Source organism: Dicentrarchus labrax, unplaced genomic scaffold, assembly GCF_905237075.1.
Source record: "Dicentrarchus labrax unplaced genomic scaffold, dlabrax2021, whole genome shotgun sequence".
Classification (NCBI taxonomy): domain Eukaryota; kingdom Metazoa; phylum Chordata; class Actinopteri; family Moronidae; genus Dicentrarchus; species Dicentrarchus labrax.
In genome coordinates this window covers 792,323-813,267 of record NW_026136705.1, presented here as the reverse complement: position 1 = coordinate 813,267, position 20,945 = coordinate 792,323, and the positions used below count along the sequence as shown (strand labels likewise).

General features: G+C 43.1%; 1 protein-coding gene across 1 annotated transcript in view; it reads right to left on the bottom strand.

Annotated features, from left to right (window-relative positions):
• Positions 1-17,454, bottom strand: part of trpc5a (transient receptor potential cation channel, subfamily C, member 5a) — a 137,996-nt gene extending 120,542 nt beyond the window's left edge. The window contains exon 1 of the mRNA XM_051400051.1: positions 16,839-17,454. The gene's annotated coding sequence lies outside the window, so the exon portion shown is untranslated. The remainder of the gene's footprint in view (positions 1-16,838) is intronic.
• Positions 17,455-20,945: the final 3,491 nt, after the last annotated feature.

Below are 20,945 nucleotides of genomic sequence, written 5' to 3'. Positions count from 1 at the left end.
CCTTTCCTGTCTATCTTGAGCTGTCTTATCCTATTAAATAAAGGCAAAAATTGCTATGTTGCAGCACAGACTGCCAGCCAGACATAGACATCGAAGCTGGTTACACAGAATAAACCAAGCAAGGACACAACTGGGAGATTATCTTGGTTTGGCCCATTAACTCGGACCGGATGGTGGCCTGTTTGAGTCATACTTCAGGTTGCTGTGGACGTCAGGTTGAGTTTCTCCATAAGTTTATTCTCTCTCAACTCCCCCACCGATGCATTATCTTCCTGTGCAGCCCCAAAGGGCCACAGTCTGTTGTAAGGGAGGCGTGTTTTAGCCCAATTTGGTCTGAATCGGCATATAATTCACATTTGGAACCAGAAAAAGTAATTAAATGATAAATGTAAGTAATATTATAGTTTCTGTTTTATTTCTTGATCTCAATTTTTATAAAGCTGTCTCTCTTTTTGACTTTGACTCACTCTCTCTCTCTCTCTCTCACACACACACACACACACACACACACACACACACACACACACACACACACAGAAACACCTTCCTCCAAAGCCTAGATGACTAAGCTGCAGAGGTCAAAGGCTGCACATCAGATGTCTAGACAGCATTCTCCAGACAATTTGACATTACACCCCTTCATGATGTTATTACAGAGGTGTGTGTGTGTGTGTGTGTGTGTGTGTGTGTGTGTGTGTGTGTGTGTGTGAGAGAGAGAGAGAGAGATTTTGACGTGGGTGGGGGGAGTGATAGAAAGTAACGAATAGAGTAAGAAAGTACAAGTGTGTGTATGTGTGTTATGTAGTTGTACAGCTCAGCAGAGGAAGCCCGGTGTGCAGGTTCAATTCCCACCGTTGACACCCACACTGCCGGTTTATATAAACAGGAAATGTCAAATAAAATAAATTTGTTATTAACATGTTGCTGGTCAAAAAACAAGCAATGCAACTGACACAATCACAGACGTAACTGACTGCTGTCCTCAGTGTATCATGCTGGATACCATAATTGATGTCCTGTGACAGTTTTAATTTGACGTTATTATGACGGGTTAGAAATGTCAGCAGCTCGCTCACACTGTGTGCTGTGTAACATGGCCAACTGTACGGTGTACTGCTTACATCTGTTCACATCTGTCAGAGCACATCTGACGTGAATGTCATAGAGAACCTGCTCTTACAGCTGAATGTATTAAGAACCGCTCATTTTTGTTTTGCTCCGTTCCGTAATGATTGTGGTGAAATGCTGCGGATGTCAGCCTGACCCTGAGAGAAATGTGGACTCATCTGTGGGCTGCGTTCAATACAATGAGTACATGTTCAACCAGGGCACTTCTTCTACGTCAAACCCTGATCAAAAACTACTTTCTCTGTCTATTCAAAAGAAAAAAACAGTTTTCATTAGTTTTGTGATGAAGCTAAAGATTGTTTTCATCATCAATTAATCTGCAGAGGATTTTCAGTCATTTGGTCTATAACATCAGATAATTGAAAAATGCCTGTCTGTCCTAAAGCCTAATAGGATCAAATGTCTTAATGACCAGAATACAAAAGCCTAAATACAATAATAGAAACAGCAAATGTTTACATTTCAGACCATCAAAATGTTAATAATTCATCCTGTTACAGCTTCATTAGATCTACCGATGTTTATGGAAGGATAACATATAGTTTATAACTTCTAACACCTTAAAAAAGATTGAAACTTGCCGCTGATATTTCCTCTAAAATAACAAACAACTGCACTTACAGCTTTTGTTGATAACAGGATGTGTTTGCTATACTCCTGATAGGATTTAAGGCCCCTACACTACATCACAAAGCTCATTGCTCTGATTGGTTGTAGGTCTATCCAATTGTGTCCAGAGGCATTTGGTGTAACCTTCCTGCATCAGAAGGTTTGTTACAGAGAACCATCTGGGAAGTCGTTATTGGAAAAAGTTTGGAAAAGGGCAGACAATTAAAAAAAACAATACTCTGCATGTGATTGGATGAATAATCTGTCTATCACGGGTGAACTTCAACAAATCAGATCAACAAATTATATAAACATCAAACTCTTTTGCTAAGGCCAGTTGGGAGAAGAACAAAAACATCTTCTTCCATCAAGAAAACTCTTCAGTGGTATTCTTTGGTCTTCTTTCAGTGAATAAATACTTCAGTTCTGATACTTACTAAACGTATGCTAACAGCAGCTACACCAACTATCATTGTTGATTAACAAACAGTCACACATACAGTAGCTACCAGTCATAAACGTGAAGGTTGAAGCCTGGCGAGATGGACTCTCACGCGATCTTCCTAGTCCAGCTGCTTCGTAAGGTAAGTTCTCGTCTGAGGCCACTGGTAACGCCCCTCGGAAATCAAAGATGAACGAGAGGTACCAGACTTCGCATTTGTGAATTAGTCTGGCAATCCCAGGACAGTGGACACCAGTACAGGCACTAAAAAGTGGATTTCCTTTCTGTTACATCCCCAATAGAAAAGAGTATTGCTTGATTACAGAAGTCCATTAACTCCATTTGTTGGAATGGAAACCACTGTGGTATCCACAAACCATAAAAACATCCATAAAACCCTCCATAAAGGAAGATAATAGTTCCTAATCAATATAAGCCAAAATTCAACATATTGTGTTGGATTGTGGGGAAACATTAGCTCATTAATTGCTTGCACAGGAAGCACTGGGACCCCTGACGTGACCCCACAGTGCTGCTCTTCCTAGAATAATGCTTGCAGCTGGCTGCAGGATGCTGCGGTTTGATTTGCGTCTTTATCGACAGGCAGGCGTGACAAAGAACGGCAGAATTTGAGGGTGAAGAGAACAACTCATGCATTTCAAATTAGCATTTTAGTTTCAGGACCATAATGAGAGAACAGAGGAAGAAAACAGCAGACGGCCGGCAGCATTCTTGCTGTTCCTCTACTAATTGCTAATTTTGCAGTTCACCATTTTCATTTTTGAAACAGAGTGTTCTTTTTATTGTTGTGGTGGGAGATTGAGCTCAGCTTGTCCTGGCTCTACCTTGTTCCAGTAAACGGCCACTAACACCACTAAACACTGCTGAATGGAGACCAGGAAGGCGTCCTGGTGTCCCTCATGCTTCCTGATAAAATGTTTAATGAGCTAATGTTTCCAGGCAACAACCACATAGACCACTCTGGTGTGATTCAGGTTGAGGCAACAGGACGGAGACAACAGGAAAATGTCTACAATATAACAGATACAATATTCATATGACAGTAACGGTCAAATCCAGTGAACTTCCATTTAACTTCATGTTAAAATTAAAGTCCAGTTTTTGTGACTTGTTGATTACAGATACTAATACGCCAAAATCCCAAATGAACTTGTATATTTGTTTTTTCAAATGACATGATAGTTTTTATTTTGTGTGCTACACTCATTTATCTACTTTCAGTTGGATTTTCTAATTGCACTTTAAGTAAATTCACTTGGTTTAACTTGTCAAAATGTTTGTTTACACCTGTTTCTGTGTTTCTCTGTTTTTCTCTCACATTTATTTCAGTATTAGTGCAGTTTAGTTGTTGCCGTCTGGTGAAAAGCTGCATTGTTATGACCCCTCTTTAACAAGAAAATGTGGCTCATTTAAAGGTGCTGCTGCACTGTGATACACTGAGTTTCTAAACATAACTGGTTGTTATTGCTTTTGGCCTGTTAGTGGGACTAAAATAGAATAGAAATAGAAAATCATCAACAAAAAAGTATGTTTTACTGACGTAATGTGTCATATCCTATCGAGTTTTTTTTACAAAAACTGAACTACAATGAATGATTATTTTCATTACTGATTAAAGGATTATTTTATCAAGTTACTGTTCAATCAAAATAGATGATTAATTTTCTATAGATCAACTAATCAGCTCATCACATTAAGATTTCTGTGTAAATCTGAAGGACAGTTGCGAACAATGCCTTTGTGTTGTTGCTAATATGTGATTGTTGCATACATTCGCCATACTGTAGTATGATCTCAGGAAAATAATAATGATATCACTTTAACTGTATCAAACTTGAGATGGACTACAAGGTGTGAGTCAGGTCGGGTAGAATCTTTTTTTGTTTTGTTTGTTTGTTTAGCAGCCTCACAAACACTGTAAGCCTGTGAGAATCCACATACATGTGTCAGTGGCTCCCTCTGTGTGCGTCTGTGTGTCCTCCAGCTCATTAGCAGACGCTTCTGCAGGGATCATGTTGATGCTGCTGTTTGAAAGGACTGGTGATGTCATTCTACGCACTGATTGATATGACTCTACTACCAGCTCTCTGTTTGTGTGTGTGTGTGTGTGTGTGTGTGTGTGTGTGTGCGTGCGTGTGTGTGTGTGTGTGTGGGGGGGGGGTCTTTACAGCACATAAAGCACGTATGACAGAGGGAGACACTGTGAAGAAGCTACAGTGTATCAGTCTGTGTGTGTGTGTGTGTGTGTTTTCAGAGTGATCAGTGACTCAACTCGCTGATTAATAGCTACCACTTCCTGTGCCATCAAAACAACTGCATTAACTTGGCGTGTGTGTGTGTGTGTGTGTGTGTGTGTGTGTGTGTGTGTGTGTGTGTGTGTGTGTGTGTGTGTAGAAGCGCTAGTGTGCAGCCTCTCTAAGTACAGTATATATCACTGTTAGTCAGGCTTACACAGAAATAAATGCATCTATGACTGTGTGTGTGTGTGCACATGGTGGATGTGCAGTTCTCATCAGGTTTGTTCAGTCGCGTGTGTGCACTCGCATATATGAATATATAGTATCTATGCGTGTGTGTGTGTGTCTTTGTATGTGTATGTGCATATGTGCATGCATATGCCTGTGTGTGAGGTAATCTATCGTGATATAGGTTGCAATCATTTCCCTTTCAATTTCCTCCTGAGTGGGTCATAGTGGCTGTCAGTAGAGGACAAGAGAGGAGATGGGAGGAGAGAAGACATGGAGAGGAGAGAGCAGAGGAGAGGAGGAACGAAAGATATGAGGAGAGAGGGTAACAGAGGAGAAAGAAGGAGAGGCAGTAAGGAGACAATAGATTTGGTTTTCAAAATCCCTTTATTTTTCCATTTCAACTATAAATCCGATCACTTTGCATCATCACTTCAGGACAAACCAGGAACAAATTTCAAAAATGTTCAATCAACTCCCTGTCTGCCCCCACAGAGCACAGAACCCCCCCAACAGCCCATATGCGACTGAATGTCTGAATATTGTCCATCATGTGATAATAAGCACGTTCCACTCTCAGTCGTGACTACAGCAGTCCTTCCAGGACCCGCAGCAGCTCCACACTGCCAGTACCCTGAACCCGGTTTCTGCGAGTCAGCCAGCTCCGGATCCAGGTGTGCTCTGTATCTGTTCGTGGCTATTGCCCCATGTACAACCCTCCACTGGAGGTCTGCTGCCCGCTTTTCAATGGGCAGCTTGTACAGGGACCGCCAGCTGCCTTTCAGGGAAAAACCTGGACCAAAAAACTCAGTCCACCTCGACTCATTCACCCCTACCAAGGAACGCAAGTTCAGGACTTTCACACAGGTTTGATATACTGCCAGTTTACCTACAGCCTGAAACATGTCCAGGTGAGGAGTTGTGAAAGACAGCAGCTGAGTGCCTCCCTCCTGCCATGCTCCCACAGCGGGAGTGATAACCAGAGAGGGGGAACTGTACTCCCCCTCCTCATCCCACTGGTCACACAGAGCTCAGTTTGTGATAAAAGCCCTCAGGGATTGTTGAAGGGCAGCACAGACCTCCTCCACCACTCTGTTGATTAACCTGATAGAGGTGATGTTACTGTTCCTCCTCAGAGTGTCCACAGCTGTCATCTTCATCAGATGGCCCAGTTTAGTGCAGCCAGCTTCTCTAAAGTTGACTCACAGACTGCAGTGTTTGAGTTCTTATAAAGTCGTTAAAAAGCAATGGCTCCTCAAACAGCCACATGCCCGGAGTTTCACTTTATTCACGATCAAACTTAAAAACCTGCCATGCCTGCAACACAGAGCTGTAGAATGACGTCAGGCCAGTAAGATCCACGTTCTCATGGTGTAGGAGGAAAAGCTGTTTGTCATAGCCCAACTGCCCAGCTCTCCTCATAGCAGTCGAGCCATATCACACCATCCTGGGCCGCAGCTGTACAGCAGTCTTTGTGCAGTCCGCAGTATAAATTAATTAGTCCCTGCCCACCTTCAGCCACAGGTAGGTAGAGGATAGCTGCACGGAGTGCTTGCCAGACCAGAAGAAGTCCAGTATGGATCTCTGAACGTCCTCTATCAGGCCTCTTGGTGGTGTCAGAGCAGTGAGTCTGTGCCAAAGAGTCGAGGCAACCAAGTTATTGGGAACCAGAACTCTTCCCCTATACGACAGCTGGGGTAGCACCCATTTCCATCGCGACAACCGAGCACACACTTTCTCCTTCAGTCCCTCCCAGTTCTTAGCCTGAAACCCATCAATTCCCTAAAACACTCCCAACACTTTCAACCCCTCCTTCCCCCCCTCAAGTCCTCCAGGCAGACTTGGTACTGCCCTATCCCTCCACTGTCCCACTAACAAGGCTTTACTCTTCACCCAATTTACTCGAGCAGAAGAAGCCCTTTCATAAAGCGACAGAGTATCCTGCAGCCATTTAATATCTTGCTGGCTGGAAACAAGGATATTGACATCATTAGCATAAGCAGAAACTGTAGGAGGATGCTCAATTCTAGAGGATACAGGCAGTGCAATACCACTAAGCTTACTTCTCAGCTTAACCAATAAAGGTTCAATTTCTAAGCTATATAACTGCCCAGAAATAGGGCAACCCTGCCTTATCCCTCGCTGCACAGAGACTGGCTGACTCAGCCCTGACCCCATCTTCACCGTACGTTGTGCACCCCTATACAATAAACTAACCCAATCCACAAAACCATCACCAATACCAAAAGCCCTAAGTGTGGAGAACAAATAAGAGTGATCCACCCTATCAAAAGCTTTGTCCTGGTCCAAAGAAACGATACCAAAATTAATATTATAACATTTAGATACATCGATAACATCACGCATGAGAAAAATGTTGTCCATCATTGTCCGGTCTGGTACACAATAGGACTGGTCTCTGTGAACAATTATTTCAAGTACAGTGGGGAGAACAAGTATTTGATACACTGCCGATTTTGCAGGTTTTCCCACTTACCAAGCATGTAGAGGTCTGTAATTTTTATCATAGGTACACTTCAACTATGAGAGACGGAATCTAAAACACAAATCCAGAAAATCACATTGTATGATTTTGAAATAATGAATTTGCATTTTATTGCATGACATACGTATTTGATCACCAACCAGCCACTAAGAATTCCGGCTCTCACAGACCTGTTAGTTTTTCTATAAGAAGCCTTCCTGTTCTCCACTCATTACCTGTATTAACTGCACCTGTTTGAACTCGTTACCTGTATAAAAGACACCTGTCTACACACTCAATCAAACAGACTCCAACCTCTCCACAATGGCCAAGACCAGAGAGCTGTGTAAGGACATCAGGGACAAAATTGTAGACCTGTGCAAGGCTGGGATGGGCTACAGGACAATAGGCAAGCAGCTTGGTGAGAAGGCAACAACTGTTGGTGCAATTATTAGAAAATGGAAGAAGTTCAAGATGACGGTCAATCTGATAAAAGACACCTGTCCATACACTCAATCAAACAGACTCCAACCTGAAGAGAGCTGGGATCACAGACTCAAAGAAAACCATTAGTAACACACTACCCCATGGATAAAAATCCTGCCACACCATGTCCCCCTGATCAAAGCATGTCCAGGCCCCTTTTCCAATGACCATCTGTGAAGAGGATGACTGGGAGAAGGTCATGTGGTCTGATGAGACAAAAAAGGGTTTTTTGTCTAAACTCCACTCGCCGTGTTTGGAGGAAGAAGAAGGATGAGTACAACCCAAAGGGGACAGGCCACCGTTTGGGGAGGTGATGGATCTTGGCCACACCTCCTTCCTCGTAGAGATTGAGTGGGTCGTGGCTGGGTTTCAAAAGACCCGAAACACACAGCCAGGGCAACTACGGAGGGGCTCCAGAGAAGCATCTCAAGGTCCTGGAGTGGCCTAGCCAGTCTCCAGACCTGAACCCAATAAAAAATCTTTGGAGGGAGCTGAAAGTCCGTATTGCCCAGCAACAACCCCAAAACCTGAAGGATCTGGAGAAGATCTGTATATAGGAGCGGGCCAAAATCCCTGCTGCAGTGTGCAAACCTGGTCGAGAACTACAGGAAACGTCTGATCTCTGTAATTGCAAACAAAGGTTTCCGTACCAAATATTAAGTTCTGTTTTTCTGATGTATCAAATACTTATGTCATACAATGAAATGCAAATTAATTACTTCTGGATTTTTGTTTTAGATTCCGTCACTTACAGTTGAAGAGTACCTATGATAAAAATTACAGACCTCTACATGCTTTGTATGTGGGAAAACCTGCAAAATCGGCAGTGTATCAAATACTTGTTCTCCCCACTGTATACCCTTCAGTCTGTTAGATAAGGTTCTGAAGAGAACCTTATAATCCGTACAAAGAAGAGAGACTGGCCTCCAGTTTTTGAGTAAAGCCAGGTCTCCTGTCTTAGGCAGCAGGGAAAGCACTGCTCGTTCACAGGAAACAGGAAGGGATCCTGTTCTAAAGCACTCCAGCAGCACAAGATGTAAATCAGGTCCAAGAATACTCCAAAAGTGTTTATAAAAATCAGTTGAGAGACCATCAATCCCTGGTGCCCGTCCTGACGTCATCTTTTTGACAGCAACTGTCAATTCAGCTAGAGTCAGCTCACAGTCCAAACCAGCTTTCTCTCCTGGGCTGAGCTGTGGAAGCCCTTCCAGGAGCTCCTCACGGCAATCCATGCTACACTGTTCTACCCCAAAGAGGTTAGCATAGAAGTCCATCGCATGATTCCTCATTTCACCAGGACTAGTGGTCACTCTGCCCCCTGGAAGATGAAGGCAAATCATCTGTTTCCTCTTTGCCACAGACCTCTTCAAATTGAAGAAGAAAGAGCTCGGGCCATCCATGTCTTTTAACTGGAGGAAGCGAGACCTGTCAAGAGCTCCCTTCACCCTCTCTTGCAAGAAAAAGCTCAAAGCCAACCTCTTCTCCTGCAGCAGATGACCCACAGTGGGATCAGGAACCCTATGTAAACCCTCCTCAATGTTCTTAATGTTTGTTTCAAGTTCCTGAACAACTGCTCTGATCCTAGCAGTGGAATGGGAAGTATACTGCTGGCAAAAAACACGAATTTGTGCCTTGCCATTCTCCCCACCACATCTTCAAAGAGCTAAAATCAGCTCTTTTAATTTTCCACTTCTGCCAAAAAAGCTAGAAACTCCTGCAGGAGTTTATTGTTAAAACACCAGTAGGATTTAACTCTTTCACCTGGTGAAATGATCAAGTCTGTGCTTACAAAATGGTGATCAGTAAAGCCGACTGGAATTATCCTGCTCTGCACTAGTCTTGGAAACATAAATCCTGTCTAGTCTAGCTGCGATTACCCTGTTATTGTTCACCCTCACCCATGTGTATAGTCGAGACTGTGGATGTTTAACTCTCCATGTGTCTAATAAGTCCAGATGTGTGATGGTACTGCAGAGGCTCTGTGCTGACTGCGGGTATGGTTCCTCACTCATCCTATCTACAGTTAAATCTAAATGTACAGTTAAAATCCCCACCCATGATGAACTGGTCCTGATGATACTTCTTCAGTTAATTTTTTAGCAGGTTAAAAAACGCTACTCTCTCTCTTTCTTGATTTGGGGCGTATACATTAACAAAATAGAACACAGAGCTCTCTATTTCTGCTCTAACAATCAATAACTGACCCTTCACCACTTCAGTAGAAGATAAAATAGTTGTGTTTGCTGGTCCTTTAAACAAGACAGCAACCCCTGCACTGGTATTAGTACCATGGCTGAGGTAACATGAGCCTTCCCACCATAAGCCCCAATCTATCTCATCCTTTGGAATTGTATGTGTTTCTTGCAAAAACAACACATCCACCTTTTTTTGAGTAGAGACCTCAGAAATTAGAGCCCTCTTATGTCTGTCCCTCCCTCCATTAATGTTCAGAGACCCTATTTTGATGTTTGGCATAGAGAGGTCAAAAAAGAGAAAGAGACAAGCTGAAACCAGCAAAGAACAGTAAAGAAATGAAACCACCATGTGATAATGCATGATCTTTCTACTTTTTGGCTTTTCTAGCAGTTGTACCTCTCTTTACCTTTCTCAGAGTTGTTAAGTGTTTCTTGAGACGGTAACGTTTCTTTTCACCCAAGAGGTCAAAACCCACCAGTTTTTTTTTAATACCCCAACAGATTGGATGAATTTATCAGTGTCACCAAAGTAGTCACTCACTTTAACAGATTTTTTGAATGTTTCATCCAGAAAGTTATGGATCTCCTCTAAAGAGTAGAGATCAGTGTTCCTGTTGGAAAAGTCACCAATGGATGCTGTGTCTGACTCAGACTCAAATTCCATGTCTTCTCCTTCCAGTGTTTCCTCTATGTTGATTTTGGAGCAGCAGCCCGCCGGTGTTCAGACGGGCCTGCCCCCACTGCTAAAAAAAAATCCTAGCGGAAACACTGCCTTCATATGAGACCTGACAACAGACTTCATCCTGTCCTGCAACACTGGTGGAGGGTGCTGACAGCGGGGAGACCTGCACAAATAAGTCCCTGATAAACACTCTCAATCAGCTGATGAACAAGTGGCTCGTTTTTCAGAAAGACAACCACCGCTTTGTTCATTCGGGAAGCGTAAGACAGCTGGTCATGTCCTACCTGCTCACCGACAGACAGCAGCACCTCCTCAACAGTCACGGAGCCATCCGGCGGGACTAGCCGCACTCCCTGCCGGATAGATGGAGGAGGCGTCTGGGAGGACGCCATTCCTCCCGGAAAAACACCTGGCTAAAACTCTGATCACTCAGCCAAAACTCACCAATAGTAACAATAAATCTTACCTGATCAATGCATGTACAGTTGGAGAAACAAGAAAAAAAACAAAAAAAGCAGAAAACCAGTTCAAACCTCCGCGCCACTCGCACGTCCACCACCACCACTCATGCTCACATTCACCAGAAACGGAGAGGAGAGGAGAGGAGAGGAGAGGGGATAAGACATGGGGAGGACAGGAGATAATGAAAGGAGAGAAGGAGAGGATAGTTTAAACAACAGGAGAAACGGGAAAGAAAGGGAGACTGGAGAAGAGAGAGGAGAGGAGAGGAAAAAAGGAGATGAGTCTGGCAGGGACCAAGAAAGGAGAGTAGACAAAGTGGCGAAAAGACGAGGACAGGGGAGGAAAGAGGACGCAAAGGAGAGAAAAGGAGAGGAATGAGGGATGGTAAGAAGAGGTGAGAAGGAGGGGTGAGGAGAGATGATAAAAGAAAGGAAGATAAGAGCAGAAGATGAAGGAAAGGAGGAGGAGTGAAAAAGAAAGAAATGAGTTGTGAGTTATTGCTCCAACAGGAGGAGAGAAGAGTAAAGAAGGATTAGAGGAGGCAAGTAGAGGAGGGAGGGAGAAGAAGGGAGGGAGGAGATGCTACGAGAGGTGGGATTAGAACAGAAATAGAAAATCAAGCAGAGAGAGACGAGAGGAAGGAAAAGGAGGTTGCGTGAGAAGGACGAGACACTCGACATCAAGTGGAGCAATGAGAGGAGAACGAAGGGGCAGGGGAGGAAGGAGAGAGGAAGGAGAAAGAAAGAAAGAAAGGAGAAAGTAATTAGAAAAGGAAGAGGATGAGATGAGCAGAAAGACGGCGTGAACAATAAAGAAAGGAGGAAATGAGACATAAATGGAGGAAACTACGAGCGAAAGAGTAGGAGACGCGGAGAGAAAAACTCTGCGGAGGTAAAGAGGGACAGCTGTAGGAAAAGAGAGAGAAATGATGGAGGGATAATAAAGAGAAGAGCGTCCACAGTGGGATGAAGTGCACTGCCTGCGTTTCACTCTGCTGCACAAAACAATCACAAGCCAAGCACCTCTCTCTCCATCCATCCATCTATCTGGAAAATAAAAAAAAATGAGTGGAGGAGGAAGAAAGAGGGAGAGAGAGGAAGGGAGGAGTGATGGAAAGAGAGAGAGAGAGAGAGAGAGAGAGAGAGAGAGAGAGAGAGAGAGAGAGAGAGGCTTGTGATAGTGAGAACAAAAAAGTCCTCACCCACACAGGTCAGAGCAAAATCACAATCCGAAAAAAAGAAGAGGGATTTTAAACTTTCTCTCTCTCCGTCGGCCCAAAAGCTGCTGCTGATCACACATACACACACATTGAACTCACAACCCAACACTGATAGTAATCACAGTAATAAAGCTCAAACAGACACAAACCATTATTTTCATCTGTCCCTTACTTTTTCCAATAATATATGACTTCTTTATTCTATATAATATATGAAACTATTAAATAATACTCATCACATGTCCACTGTAGCATCTCTAAACAGCCCCACAGACAGTGGATATAGTGGACAGAGCTTTCAGGTCTGTGGAGTGAAGCCAACACTGAAACCTGCATTCTTTTTAATGGCCAGCGGGGGGGGGCAATAATAGAAGTCCAATCCTACTGAGTATTATGAATATTATGGAGAAATTAACCTACTTCTCACTTGATTTATTAGCTCAGTAAACAGTTTCCTAATGAGTTTCAAGCCTTTTTCTAAATGATGGCCCCATGTTGAGTAAAGTTTCTCTGAATGCTTGGAAGGCTGAGCTGTATTCAAATGGTTGCAATCTGCAACTTCACTGCTAGATGGCACTACATCCCACACACTGGTTCATACAGTATAGGCCAGGTCACAAGCTCTTAAACCGGCATTCTTCACATCTTCATTATGGACTTTAAAATATTTGAAGTCATCGATCGAGTATCCGAATGTTACTATTGCTCAACAAAACCCCCTCGGGAGGACTTTGACTCTTCCTATTCAGTCAGAGTTGATTTCTTTAATAATAAATCCACCCTCAACCTCAACGAGTAGTTCTCCTTTTAAGCACGACCCTCACCTTTCTCTAACCTTGAGTGAGTTGGGTTCACTAGTAGCACTATGGAGCAAAGTGTCTCTGGTTCGTACAGCACTTTGGTCAACAAGGGTTGTTTTTATATGTGCTTTATAAATATGATTTGATTTAAAGCTCCACAGGGAACCTTTAACCACATGTTAACCATGAGGCGTTGATCAGAAAACTCTAATATGAAATCATTCTATAACAGTTATATGAGTGTACAGTATACCATAACCACATACACTAATATAATAATAATAATAAACACACATGCTGGGCTCCAGGTGCTCTGATTTCATGTCTCTATATTTCAGACAGGCGGTGAAGCTGCAGCCATCTGCTGATCGTGTTCAATGATGCAATGATGTAAAGATAAAGTCAGACTACAGGTGGAGACACCCTCCCTCTCTCTCCAACACGTCCTCATACTGAATCAGTGACTCCCAAAACTGTATATGACAATGGGGGGGGGGTTCCAGCAACAGGCAGGCGTACTGGACCTTTGTCGTCATGGTTTCTGTTCAAATAAGCACGTTACAGAAGTTACGTATGTTACGTTAATTAAAATGCTGACCTTTGGTTTCACACGGGACACAAATGTCGGTCTCCTGGGTGAATGTTCTGTGTTTGACCCATCTATCCACTGGAGCTGTGTATTAGCAAGAGTCTGGTGAAAGGATATGTATCACCAAACAGGGGTTACGATTCAATGTATTGAGATATATTGTGATATTGTAAGCAAGGCGATATATATTGATATGAGATATTTAAAATCTAATTTTAGGAAAACTGTCCGAAGAGCAAAAAAGTCTTTGTTAGATCCGAGATCATAACCCTCGGTTTATGTCGGGGTGCAGTGTTTCTGAGAATGGAGACAATATCACAAAACAAAATATCGTGATATTATGATTTCGATATTTTCTTACACCCCTACTTTCCACCCCGACCTCACCCGACTTCCTCCTTTGTTCCCGCCTAATAATAAACGTAAACACGGGTCGTAATAAGCTGCTTGCATAGACGACCAATACAGTCATATTTCTGGGGAGGACTGTGTCTCTCCCACTGTAGGGCACAAACTGGTGGGAATTGGCTGATACTGGGAACCAGTCCGAACCATTCGATTAGCTGAAGATAGTTTAAAAGCTGTTATTTTGAGGCAGAGCTCGTTTAAAAATCCATTTTTCTCTCCTGTCTTACATCCCCTCTTAGTGTGAAACTCTCGCTCCCTCTCTGCACTCCACCAAGCTAAGCCACCGTCTTCTGTTTAATCCCTTTATTTAAACAAACATTCATGTTAAAGCCCCCTCTCTCAAAGTGCTTTTACTCTTTTACTTTTTTCTCCACTTTTATTCTGTTTCATCACTTTTATCTCTCTTTTCATCCTTTAGTCTGCTCAGCCTCGTGTCGACTGTTTATGTGCTTAACAAATGCTGTGTTGTTTCACATGATACCGGCATAAATAAACTCGTATTATCCACTGTGTGCTTTAGGAGGAGGAAGGCACACAAACATGCCTACATTAGAACTCATCCCAGCTTGGCACTAGCTGCAGATTTCATCCATCGCTGCAGCTGCTGAGGTAACGTTTGGATGGAGCACAGAAAAAAAAAGATGAGAAAGAGGGACGGGGGGGGGTCGCTGGAGTGTGATCTGTTACGCAATCAACACCATCAGAACAAACATCGCGGCTGAAAAACAAGAAACATACTGACATTTTATGTCTTGGGAGATGTTGGGTGTCAAACAATAAGAAGGTGGTTGAACCTCCTGACTCCCGGTCTGGTCCCATCGGCGGTGAACTGCATGTTGTGATGATCTGATGTGTGTTCTCATTATTCAGTCTTTTGTGCCGGCTCAAAGCAGTAGAGCCAAATTTTCATTATTTTCATCGGCGACAGATCTACTGATGATTTTTCTATTAGTTCTTTTGTGTAAATAACGTCAGAAAATAGTGATGAAAGTCCAAAGTGACGTCTTTAACGGTCAAAACTTAAAGAAATTCAGTTTTAAAATGATATAAAGCAGTAAACCTTCACATTGGAGAAGCTGGAACCAGCTGACTAATTATCTGTCGACTAATGATTAAATAAAATAAACACTTTAACCCAACAGAAAGTTCACCTGTAATGTTTTAAACACACACCAGAACTGATTGTTATTCTGCTAACTGTTGTCATTGTAATCACTCGTGATAATTAGTAGGACCAGAATTATTTTACTGTCCCCTCGCTGTCTCACATTAAAGTGTCCAGTTCCAAAAGCAGAGAACTCAAATTAAATAGGAAACTACTGGCGAGTCCACGTTTTGTAATTAACTAAAATCTCAAGATACAATTAGACACAATTATTGTTCATCCACTGCTGGATGCTCATATTGGAGATCTGCTGTTTGCCATCTGTGTAGAGCTCTGCCTGTGTGTGTGTGTGTGTGTGTGTGTGTGTGTGTGTGTGTGTGTGTGTGTGTTGCGGCAGCAGAAACTTAATGTTTTGGCTGACATTTAAAAGGGAGGATGTACTTTCCTTCAGGTGGACAGGGGAAACACTTAGGAGGGCTGACGAAGGGTTTAATATGCGGGGAAAAACCCCTGTGGGCCCGCGCGCACGCACCGACGTGCACGCACGCACACACAAACACACACACACACACACACACACACATTCTGCAGCTCCATCCATCTCTTTCGTTTTCTCCTTTTTGTTTCTTCCTTTCTTATGCGCGCTCACACACACACACACACACACACACACACACACACACACACACACACACCGGAGAACTGCACTGGCGCAAACATGCACGCACACGCGCAAAAAAAAAAAAAACCCCGCACAACCTCCATCTCCTGCGCACGCAAAACGCAGAGAACAGAGCCTACAGAGACCCACACAAACTCTGCAGCCCGCCCCTCTCTCTCTCTCTCTCTCTCTCTCTCTCTAACTCACACACACACACACACACACACACACACACACACACACACAAGCTCGCACGCACTTTCTCTGCACCCCCTCTCTTTCCAGCATTAGTCAATAGAGTCAGGATACATAAACCACCCACCAGTCACCCAAAGCATCTCCCAGCCAAACCCTCTCTCTCTCTCTCTCTCTCTCTCTCTCTCTCTCTCTGCAACAGCACATATGCAACCTGCAGCAGCTTCAACACATCCACAGCAACAACAAAAAAAAAAAAACCCCATCACCACACTAGTCTCAAATTCCCAACCAAACCACATCAAACATCTGGAGTTGGCTGAATCCTGCAGGAATTCTGGGTAAACAGCGCATCCAAGATCGCTTATTATCAGCATGTAGAAGCAGTTCAGCGCAACCAGCTCCAAGTGCTACGAAGGTGTAATACAGTCAGGACATCACGGGGGAGGGATGGAGGGCACATTTTTTTCTAATAAACACAACATTCAGAGAGATAAATCGGCCTCCTGAGGGGTTAAAGCACATCTGGGAGACTGTGCGAACAGTCACAAGCACTTGAAATAGATTTCAGTTGGAGGCAAAACCAGAAGAAAACGCACCAAAGTCTTAAAAATAATCTTCACACAGCTTCATTATCCGGTTTCTGCTCTGTTAAAAACTGATACTCCACATTATGGCCGACGGTTCGTTTTTTTGGGGGGAAACCGGGGTTAACATTGACTACAGGTAGCAGAGCCGAGGCAACATTTCAACGGCCACAGCTGTAGTTCATTAATCAATTACAGATGCTTACAGGTGTTAATTCCCGCCGTGTGCGGGGTTTTAATCCGGATTTGAAAGCCAAAAAAAGAAAGAGAGAACAGTCGGTGTTCGGGGTGTTTCTTACCTTTATTTTCGGAGACCCTCTCGCTCCGTCTGTGTTGGGAAAGATAAAAAATAAAAACAACCGTTGCTCTCCAAATTAACGATTAGTCCCCTCTCCCCGGGGGTCTCGCGCACCTCACGTGCGGCGGTTTCCCACTCTCTCTCTCTCTCTCTCTCTTTCTGTGTGCTCTCTGCGCGTATCTCTGTCTGTCTGTCTCTTCTTTTCTCGCGGGATTTCCTCCTCCGCCTTCCTCTTGTCTTCTTCTCCTTCTTCTCCTCCTCCTCCTTTATTCGTCTTCAGCTCCGAGGTATCAGCTCGTTCTCCTCGCGCCACTTGGACGGAGACGGAGCGGCTCGCGACGCTTCTGCTGCTGCTGCTGCTGCTCCTCCGCGCGACCCATCCTGGTGTGAGCGGGTTTCTGCTGCGGCGGGAAAGAGGAGAGGAGGGAAACAAGCTCTCTCTCTCTCTCTCTCTCTCTCTCTGTCTCTCTCTCTCAGTCCTGAAGCTACAGGTGATGGAGGAACATGAGTTGGCGTGTGGCGGCGGCGACGCTCCCTGCAGGGCGTCCTGGTTCCTGGAGTACGCACCAGTAACTGCGACGTTGCTGGTTTGAGACCACAAGCCTATATCCTCTCTCTCTCTCTCTCTCTCTCTCTCTCTCTCTCTCTCTCTCTCCACGTTTTCTCACAGTTTAATGACCACTAATGGTGAAATTTCAGGAGGGAATATGTGTACTTTTTACACCTCTATATTTATTTGTTTTATATATTAGTTATAAATGAACATTTTCCATTAAAAAGAGGTTCAGTTCATAAAATGGGGCATTTGTATTGTTTCAATCAGTGGAAGGATGCAAGCATAGGCTACTAGGTTACTCAACTACATGCTTTTTTCACTCCAGTAAGCTACATTTATTTCTAAGCTTAGTTTGAAGATTAAGATTTCACACACAAAATATACGATGAGCCTACAAAATATAATGCAACAGTAGCCTATATTACAATTGTTAAAAAAAGGGGTTAAATTAGTTAAAACCTCCACTAACTGCAACAACAAAATGCTACTTATGCATTCATGATGAGCAACAGTAAAAGACACATTCACTATTTGCTATTTTTATGCTTTATGGGTGCTTTTATTTTGTTTATTTAAGTGCATTTTGCTCATAATACCTAAAGGACCAGTGGATTTAGGGACACATATGGCAAGATTGGTAAGAACCCCTTGATTCAACCATCTGTCCACAGCCGGTGTTTGGCGTACCCCGTAGAAGAGGACCCCTCTCCCTCTATAGATAAAAAACGACTCATTCTAAGGTAACAAAAACACAAGACTGATTCATTTCAGGTGATTATACACTAATGAAAACGTACCTGTGAATATTATATCCCATTTCTGCCAGTAGATCCTCCTAAATGTTACACACTGGAGCTTTTTACTGAAGTATCTGATTGCTTATTGCTTATACTTTAATGCAGTAATAACAGTAAAAACACTGACAGGGGCCATTCTGCATAATGAATGCTTTTACTTGAAATTCTCTACACTTTGCTGATATGTACCTTTCCTAATAGTAGTAATTTGACTATTGATCTGTTAACGCTGCCATAGACTTTCTTTTAAATCCAAATTACTGTCATCTATTATATGTAATCTATTACCCTCAGTGATCCATTTAACAGCATATTGCCATGGAAACTGCTGACACCAAAACATCTATTAACAGCTGTATAAAGTACAATAAAAAAATATATGTTATTATTCTCCATCAGAGTTTTGTTGATATTAACACCCCTTCAAAGGTTTCTCTATCAAAGTGTTAATTAAGTTTCTGACCAGCGTTTCAGAAACTTTCATCTATGCCTGTCTTCCTAATTAGAGCTGTCAATCATTGCTGGGGGGGTCCCAGGTGCACAGGCCAGCTGGAGATTGGAGGGTGCAGCCTGAATGCTGAGGAGGCTTTGAAGCAAAGGTCCAGTTAGACCTGCACTGAAAGTAAATGATGACCTCAAGTACTTCATGAAGGGAAGGTTGTGGAGCAGCAGTGTCCGGACTTTAAAGAAGCAGGCGGGCGGACAGAAGTTTACTAGTTTTAGACTTGAAGACGCAATCAGGACAGGGGGAAACAGGAAACTTTAAACGAAAACGCCTCCCCCAACTAATGCAATTTTTTTTTTAAGCTTTCACCATTCTTTGCTCCCCTACAGCTCCTTGTGTTTCCACATTCATTTGATAACTTGTTTACTATTCTCATGCCTTTTCACAGCACTTCTACCACAAATCTGAGGTGCTTTGAAAAGGTTGCTGATATTTCTTCACCTTGACAGATGAGGAAACCCTTTGGGGGCAACACTGCAGAGCAGCGAGTCCAAAGAGCAGAAAGTGAGAACAATTACTCCAGCAGCTATCAGTTGCTGCATCACTAGTGCAGAAGCAGACTGTGTATATATAACCTTTATATGTGTTTAATTATTTGGATATAAAATCTGAACTCTCATCTTGACCTTTGAATATAAAGCCAATATATAATAATATATTCAAACAAACACCAGAAACAACGTTTTCTGAGAAAGAAAGTTCTGTACCATGTAGAGTAGTGTTCACACTCATTGTTTGACTCACATCCTTGAAGCCTAAATGTGTTTAATGCTGTTTCTTCCTTATTAAACATTTGCAGAGCAGATTTGTTGGATAAATCAGAAACCTCTATTGTTAAAATCCATATTATAGCTCAATGTTGTCTTTTTCCTCATTTTATTAGCTGACTTTTGTTGGTGCATTGCAGTGTGTCTTAGGACATTGCCACCATCAGTCGTCAAGAAGTAGAATAGAGCAATGAGCGTGAGGCAGCTGGACTTGCCAGTCTTTAATCTGCGTTTGTGGTCAGTTCTGTACCAATTAGCGTCAATGTCAGTAGCTTTGCAGATATTTTGACATAAATTATTGGACAAATTCTAATTTTGGCCTGATGATGGCGCTAGTCCAACAGTCAGGGATCCCTAACGTCTGTAGGATTCGTCCTATGGGGACCATGAATGTCTGAGCATCACTTTAAACTTAAAGATTTGGTAAACATATGTTCATCCCACTGAGCTCAATGACGTTATGTTGTTTTAAAAGAACATAACTCAATCTCAGTCTCACGCGGCATCAGATTTCGATAAGATTTAACTTCTTATCATTCATTTAGACACAAGAACTGTGAAGTCCTGATTCAAGAACGACAAATAGCTCCAACATCAGTCGGTCCGTTTGTTCACCACTTTCGTCCAGACTGAAATATTTCAACAACTATTAGTATCAGTGTAGAAGATAATGCTCTCATAAGAAGTCTGATATCACAGTAATACAGTTATAAACACCCACCACTATGTAACTGTAATGGGACATTCAACTATCCCAAATAAAATGTCATTGAACTGAATACGCAGCGTGTACTAATCTTGTCTGGTGCTAAATGTTCCAAAGGGAATGAATGAATGTGTGTATGTATGTGTGTGTGTGTGTGTGTGTGTGTGTGTGCTCAGGAACACGTATAATCCATCATAACGCAGACACCTGGTGCCTCTGCCATTACTCCTGCGTGGTCTGGACTGTGTGTGTGTGTGTGTGTGTGTGTGTGTGTGTGTTTGTTCTGCCCAGTGTGTGGGAGTCGGTATCCATGGGACACCTGATTCAATTACTGGATCGTCATAACGAGATGAATGGAAAGGCAGAGAGGGGAGGAAAGGGTGAGAGAGCTAAGGGAGGAAGGGATGACGGAAAGGAGGAAGAGCAAGGGGGGGAAAGGAGTAAAGGGACATAGGAGGAGTAAAAGAGGGCAAGAAGAAGATGTAAGAGGGAAATTAAGTGAGTGAGGAAAGAATGAAAGGAATGGACGAGGAGGAGAAACGGTAGGTGGATAACAGAGCAGGAGAAGAGGAGAGTGGATGAAAAGAGAGATGGATGAGAGGAGGGAGAGAGACTGTGTGACATTTTCCAGAACAGCCGCTCGTTGATGTGAAAGCACTGCGACGAGTGTGTGTGTGTGTGTGTGTGTGTGTGTGTGTCTGTGTGTGTGTGCATGTAGACACTGTTTAAGCTCAGACTAATCCATTCGAGCCAAATTCTACACCCACACACACACAC